The sequence below is a fragment of the Corythoichthys intestinalis genome, unplaced genomic scaffold (assembly GCF_030265065.1).
Source record: "Corythoichthys intestinalis isolate RoL2023-P3 unplaced genomic scaffold, ASM3026506v1 HiC_scaffold_56, whole genome shotgun sequence".
Classification (NCBI taxonomy): domain Eukaryota; kingdom Metazoa; phylum Chordata; class Actinopteri; order Syngnathiformes; family Syngnathidae; genus Corythoichthys; species Corythoichthys intestinalis.
Window position 1 is genome coordinate 67501 of NW_026651625.1, and position 7500 is coordinate 75000.

The following is a 7500-nucleotide window of genomic DNA, read 5'->3' on the forward strand; positions in this document are numbered from 1 at the left end:
CGGCGCCGCTCTTTTTTTTTTTCCCGGACGGAAGCGCTCGAGAAACCCGGGTGTTCGCCGGAGGTCCCGCCGCCGGGGAACCGGTCGCGGCCTCGCCGGACCGGGGAAGGCGGCGGGCTCCGTCGGAAGACCGCTGAGTCGGACGGGGCGTCTCGGTCTCGCTCTGCGAGGAGGACGTGCGTGCACGCGAGCGTGCGCGCGGTCGGGCGGGCCGGCCGGGTGCTCCCGCGGGCCTGGCCGGCCGGGCGGCGGTGTCCGGGTCGGGCCCGACCCGAACCGCCCGGCCTTGCCTGCCTGCCGGTGAGAAGCCGGCGGCGCCGTCGCCGCTGCGCTGCGCGCGCGTTCGCCCGCCGTCACACTCGAACCCGCTTGGCCGGAGGAGCCGTCCGCCTCGCTGCCGGCGCGCGGCCGGCCGGCTGGCGGGAGCCCTCCGATGGCGGGTCACGTATGCCCGTCGGTCGTCACAGCGTGGCTACGGAGCTTCGCGGCGGGGCTGGAGAGCGAGAGGGCGGCGCGAAAGCGTCGGGAACCCTTTCGCCGAGGGTCTCCGTAGGGTCGCTGTCTGAAATGGCCGCGAGCGGAGAATACTGCGGCTGAAACCCTAGCGCCCGAGGCCTGCCTAGGGTCTCCTTTGTGTCGGGGGAAAGTTTGGCGAGGCTCCCTCCGGCCACTCTGGAGCTACGCCGTCTCGAATCACCCTCTCCCGATATCGTGCCCAAAGGGTTTTTCAGCTCTCCCGCTCTTGAGGCCTCCCTGTATAATCAACCCCTCTGAGTGAGGGGGTATGATTTTCGCCTGCTGGAGCTCCCTCCGGTGGAGGAAAAGTGAACTGCAGCCTAAGTAGAGGCTGTTTCTTTTCTTTTTTTTTTCTTTTATTTTTGCTCTCCCGCACCCCCTTCTCCCTTCTTCTCCTTCTTTTCTTAAAAAAATAATAAGAATAATGATGATAATAATAATAATAATAAATACCAAAAAAGTAAAAAAGAAAAAAAAAAAAGATTTTTTTTTTAATTTAAAAAAAATTCAATAAAATTTACCAATACAAAAAAAAAAAAAAACCCAAAACAGCAACTCTTCCCTTGCATAATTTAAATTTTTGAACAATTCGCGTCACAATGAAGAACCCAAATGGTGGCTGACAATAAGTCAGGGATATCTACCTCTATAACTATGGCTTAATCTTTAGTGGGATTTCTAGCTTTCCAGTGATGTAGCACACCAGTGTTTTCCCCGATAGAGAAAAAGAATATCATGTAAAAAGGAAAAAGAGGTTGCAAAAGTCGCATTCTCTTCTTACGGTGCGAACTTGTCAATGCAGCCCCTGGTAGACTGTATTAATGTTTCTTGCCCCTGGTAGACTGTATTAATGTTTCTTGCCCCTGGTAGACTGTATTAATGTTTCTTGCCCCTGGTAGAATAAATTTTGGTTTCTTGCCCCTGGTAGACTGTATTAATGTTTCTTGCCCCTGGTAGACTGTATTAATGTTTCTTGCCCCTGGTAGACTGTATTAATGTTTCTTGCCCCTGGTAGAATAAATTTTGGTTTCTTGCCCCTGGTAGACTGTATTAATGTTTCTTGCCCCTGGTAGAATAAATTTTGGTTTCTTGCCCCTGGTAGACTGTATTAATGTTTCTTGCCCCTGGTAGAATAAATTTTGGTTTCTTGCCCCTGGTAGACTGTATTAATGTTTCTTGCCCCTGGTAGAATAAATTTTGGTTTCTTGCCCCTGGTAGACTGTATTAATGTTTCTTGCCCCTGGTAGACCGAATTTGCGCTTTGCCCCTGGTAGACTGTATTAATGTTTCTTGCCCCTGGTAGACCGAATTTGCGCTTTGCCCCTGGTAGATGCTATTGTGGTTCCTTGCCCCTGGTAGGCAGACCGGCCACAGCCCAAAGCGGCTTCCACCTCGGCCTTCTGCTAGAGCCCAAGCGGCTTCCACGCCGGCCTTCTGCCATCGCCCAAGCTGCTCTCACGCCCCTGGTAGGCTGACCGGCCACAGCCCAAAGCGGCTTCCACGCCGGCCTTCCGCCATCGCCCAAGCTGCTCTCACGCCCCTGGTAGGCCGACCGGCCACACAGCCCAAAGTGGCTTCCACCTCGGCCTTCTGCTAGAGCCCAAGCGGCTTCCACGCCGGCCTTCTGCCATCGCCCAAGCTGCTCTCACGCCCCTGGTAGGCTGACCGGCCACAGCCCAAAGTGGCTTCCACCTCGGCCTTCTGCTAGAGCCCAAGCGGCTTCCACGCCGGCCTTCTGCCATCGCCCAAGCTGCTCTCACGCCCCTGGTAGGCTGACCGGCCTTCCGCCATCGCCCAAGCTGCTCTCACGCCCCTGGTAGGCCGACCGGCCACACAGCCCAAAGTGGCTTCCACCTCGGCCTTCTGCTAGAGCCCAAGCGGCTTCCACGCCGGCCTTCTGCCATCGCCCAAGCTGCTCTCACGCCCCTGGTAGGCTGACCGGCCACAGCCCAAAGCGGCTTCCACGCCGGCCTTCCGCCATCGCCCAAGCTGCTCTCACGCCCCTGGTAGGCCGACCGGCCACACAGCCCAAAGTGGCTTCCACCTCGGCCTTCTGCTAGAGCCCAAGCGGCTTCCACGCCGGCCTTCTGCCATCGCCCAAGCTGCTCTCACGCCCCTGGTAGGCTGACCGGCCTTCCGCCATCGCCCAAGCTGCTCTCACGCCCCTGGTAGGCCGACCGGCCACACAGCCCAAAGTGGCTTCCACCTCGGCCTTCTGCTAGAGCCCAAGCGGCTTCCACGCCGGCCTTCTGCCATCGCCCAAGCTGCTCTCACGCCCCTGGTAGGCTGACCGGCCACAGCCCAAAGTGGCTTCCACCTCGGCCTTCTGCTAGAGCCCAAGCGGCTTCCACGCCGGCCTTCTGCCATCGCCCAAGCTGCTCTCACGCCCCTGGTAGGCTGACCGGCCTTCCGCCATCGCCCAAGCTGCTCTCACGCCCCTGGTAGGCCGACCGGCCACACAGCCCAAAGTGGCTTCCACCTCGGCCTTCTGCTAGAGCCCAAGCGGCTTCCACGCCGGCCTTCTGCCATCGCCCAAGCTGCTCTCACGCCCCTGGTAGGCTGACCGGCCACAGCCCAAAGTGGCTTCCACCTCGGCCTTCTGCTAGAGCCCAAGCGGCTTCCACGCCGGCCTTCTGCCATCGCCCAAGCTGCTCTCACGCCCCTGGTAGGCTGACCGGCCTTCCGCCATCGCCCAAGCTGCTCTCACGCCCCTGGTAGGCCGACCGGCCACACAGCCCAAAGTGGCTTCCACCTCGGCCTTCTGCTAGAGCCCAAGCGGCTTCCACGCCGGCCTTCTGCCATCGCCCAAGCTGCTCTCACGCCCCTGGTAGGCTGACCGGCCACAGCCCAAAGTGGCTTCCACCTCGGCCTTCTGCTAGAGCCCAAGCGGCTTCCACGCCGGCCTTCTGCCATCGCCCAAGCTGCTCTCACGCCCCTGGTAGGCTGACCGGCCACAGCCCAAAGCGGCTTCCACGCCGGCCTTCCGCCATCGCCCAAGCTGCTCTCACGCCCCTGGTAGGCCGACCGGCCACACAGCCCAAAGTGGCTTCCACCTCGGCCTTCTGCTAGAGCCCAAGCGGCTTCCACGCCGGCCTTCTGCCATCGCCCAAGCTGCTCTCACGCCCCTGGTAGGCTGACCGGCCACAGCCCAAAGCGGCTTCCACGCCGGCCTTCCGCCATCGCCCAAGCTGCTCTCACGCCCCTGGTAGGCCGACCGGCCACACAGCCCAAAGTGGCTTCCACCTCGGCCTTCTGCTAGAGCCCAAGCGGCTTCCACGCCGGCCTTCTGCCATCGCCCAAGCTGCTCTCACGCCCCTGGTAGGCTGACCGGCCTTCCGCCATCGCCCAAGCTGCTCTCACGCCCCTGGTAGGCCGACCGGCCACACAGCCCAAAGTGGCTTCCACCTCGGCCTTCTGCTAGAGCCCAAGCGGCTTCCACGCCGGCCTTCTGCCATCGCCCAAGCTGCTCTCACGCCCCTGGTAGGCTGACCGGCCACAGCCCAAAGCGGCTTCCACGCCGGCCTTCCGCCATCGCCCAAGCTGCTCTCACGCCCCTGGTAGGCCGACCGGCCACACAGCCCAAAGTGGCTTCCACCTCGGCCTTCTGCTAGAGCCCAAGCGGCTTCCACGCCGGCCTTCTGCCATCGCCCAAGCTGCTCTCACGCCCCTGGTAGGCTGACCGGCCTTCCGCCATCGCCCAAGCTGCTCTCACGCCCCTGGTAGGCCGACCGGCCACACAGCCCAAAGTGGCTTCCACCTCGGCCTTCTGCTAGAGCCCAAGCGGCTTCCACGCCGGCCTTCTGCCATCGCCCAAGCTGCTCTCACGCCCCTGGTAGGCTGACCGGCCACAGCCCAAAGTGGCTTCCACCTCGGCCTTCTGCTAGAGCCCAAGCGGCTTCCACGCCGGCCTTCTGCCATCGCCCAAGCTGCTCTCACGCCCCTGGTAGGCTGACCGGCCTTCCGCCATCGCCCAAGCTGCTCTCACGCCCCTGGTAGGCCGACCGGCCACACAGCCCAAAGTGGCTTCCACCTCGGCCTTCTGCTAGAGCCCAAGCGGCTTCCACGCCGGCCTTCTGCCATCGCCCAAGCTGCTCTCACGCCCCTGGTAGGCTGACCGGCCACAGCCCAAAGTGGCTTCCACCTCGGCCTTCTGCTAGAGCCCAAGCGGCTTCCACGCCGGCCTTCTGCCATCGCCCAAGCTGCTCTCACGCCCCTGGTAGGCTGACCGGCCACAGCCCAAAGCGGCTTCCACGCCGGCCTTCCGCCATCGCCCAAGCTGCTCTCACGCCCCTGGTAGGCCGACCGGCCACACAGCCCAAAGTGGCTTCCACCTCGGCCTTCTGCTAGAGCCCAAGCGGCTTCCACGCCGGCCTTCTGCCATCGCCCAAGCTGCTCTCACGCCCCTGGTAGGCTGACCGGCCTTCCGCCATCGCCCAAGCTGCTCTCACGCCCCTGGTAGGCCGACCGGCCACACAGCCCAAAGTGGCTTCCACCTCGGCCTTCTGCTAGAGCCCAAGCGGCTTCCACGCCGGCCTTCTGCCATCGCCCAAGCTGCTCTCACGCCCCTGGTAGGCTGACCGGCCACAGCCCAAAGCGGCTTCCACGCCGGCCTTCCGCCATCGCCCAAGCTGCTCTCACGCCCCTGGTAGGCCGACCGGCCACACAGCCCAAAGTGGCTTCCACCTCGGCCTTCTGCTAGAGCCCAAGCGGCTTCCACGCCGGCCTTCTGCCATCGCCCAAGCTGCTCTCACGCCCCTGGTAGGCTGACCGGCCTTCCGCCATCGCCCAAGCTGCTCTCACGCCCCTGGTAGGCCGACCGGCCACACAGCCCAAAGTGGCTTCCACCTCGGCCTTCTGCTAGAGCCCAAGCGGCTTCCACGCCGGCCTTCTGCCATCGCCCAAGCTGCTCTCACGCCCCTGGTAGGCTGACCGGCCACAGCCCAAAGTGGCTTCCACCTCGGCCTTCTGCTAGAGCCCAAGCGGCTTCCACGCCGGCCTTCTGCCATCGCCCAAGCTGCTCTCACGCCCCTGGTAGGCTGACCGGCCTTCCGCCATCGCCCAAGCTGCTCTCACGCCCCTGGTAGGCCGACCGGCCACACAGCCCAAAGTGGCTTCCACCTCGGCCTTCTGCTAGAGCCCAAGCGGCTTCCACGCCGGCCTTCTGCCATCGCCCAAGCTGCTCTCACGCCCCTGGTAGGCTGACCGGCCACAGCCCAAAGTGGCTTCCACCTCGGCCTTCTGCTAGAGCCCAAGCGGCTTCCACGCCGGCCTTCTGCCATCGCCCAAGCTGCTCTCACGCCCCTGGTAGGCTGACCGGCCTTCCGCCATCGCCCAAGCTGCTCTCACGCCCCTGGTAGGCCGACCGGCCACACAGCCCAAAGTGGCTTCCACCTCGGCCTTCTGCTAGAGCCCAAGCGGCTTCCACGCCGGCCTTCTGCCATCGCCCAAGCTGCTCTCACGCCCCTGGTAGGCTGACCGGCCACAGCCCAAAGTGGCTTCCACCTCGGCCTTCTGCTAGAGCCCAAGCGGCTTCCACGCCGGCCTTCTGCCATCGCCCAAGCTGCTCTCACGCCCCTGGTAGGCTGACCGGCCACAGCCCAAAGCGGCTTCCACGCCGGCCTTCCGCCATCGCCCAAGCTGCTCTCACGCCCCTGGTAGGCCGACCGGCCACACAGCCCAAAGTGGCTTCCACCTCGGCCTTCTGCTAGAGCCCAAGCGGCTTCCACGCCGGCCTTCTGCCATCGCCCAAGCTGCTCTCACGCCCCTGGTAGGCTGACCGGCCTTCCGCCATCGCCCAAGCTGCTCTCACGCCCCTGGTAGGCCGACCGGCCACACAGCCCAAAGTGGCTTCCACCTCGGCCTTCTGCTAGAGCCCAAGCGGCTTCCACGCCGGCCTTCTGCCATCGCCCAAGCTGCTCTCACGCCCCTGGTAGGCTGACCGGCCACAGCCCAAAGTGGCTTCCACCTCGGCCTTCTGCTAGAGCCCAAGCGGCTTCCACGCCGGCCTTCTGCCATCGCCCAAGCTGCTCTCACGCCCCTGGTAGGCTGACCGGCCTTCCGCCATCGCCCAAGCTGCTCTCACGCCCCTGGTAGGCCGACCGGCCACACAGCCCAAAGTGGCTTCCACCTCGGCCTTCTGCTAGAGCCCAAGCGGCTTCCACGCCGGCCTTCTGCCATCGCCCAAGCTGCTCTCACGCCCCTGGTAGGCTGACCGGCCACAGCCCAAAGTGGCTTCCACCTCGGCCTTCTGCTAGAGCCCAAGCTGCTCTCACGCCCCTGGTAGGCCGACCGGCCACACAGCCCAAAGTGGCTTCCACCTCGGCCTTCTGCTAGAGCCCAAGCGGCTTCCACGCCGGCCTTCTGCCATCGCCCAAGCTGCTCTCACGCCCCTGGTAGGCTGACCGGCCTTCCGCCATCGCCCAAGCTGCTCTCACGCCCCTGGTAGGCCGACCGGCCACACAGCCCAAAGTGGCTTCCACCTCGGCCTTCTGCTAGAGCCCAAGCGGCTTCCACGCCGGCCTTCTGCCATCGCCCAAGCTGCTCTCACGCCCCTGGTAGGCTGACCGGCCACAGCCCAAAGTGGCTTCCACCTCGGCCTTCTGCTAGAGCCCAAGCGGCTTCCACGCCGGCCTTCTGCCATCGCCCAAGCTGCTCTCACGCCCCTGGTAGGCTGACCGGCCTTCCGCCATCGCCCAAGCTGCTCTCACGCCCCTGGTAGGCCGACCGGCCACACAGCCCAAAGTGGCTTCCACCTCGGCCTTCTGCTAGAGCCCAAGCGGCTTCCACGCCGGCCTTCTGCCATCGCCCAAGCTGCTCTCACGCCCCTGGTAGGCTGACCGGCCACAGCCCAAAGCGGCTTCCACGCCGGCCTTCCGCCATCGCCCAAGCTGCTCTCACGCCCCTGGTAGGCCGACCGGCCACACAGCCCAAAGTGGCTTCCACCTCGGCCTTCTGCTAGAGCCCAAGCGGCTTCCACGCCGGCCT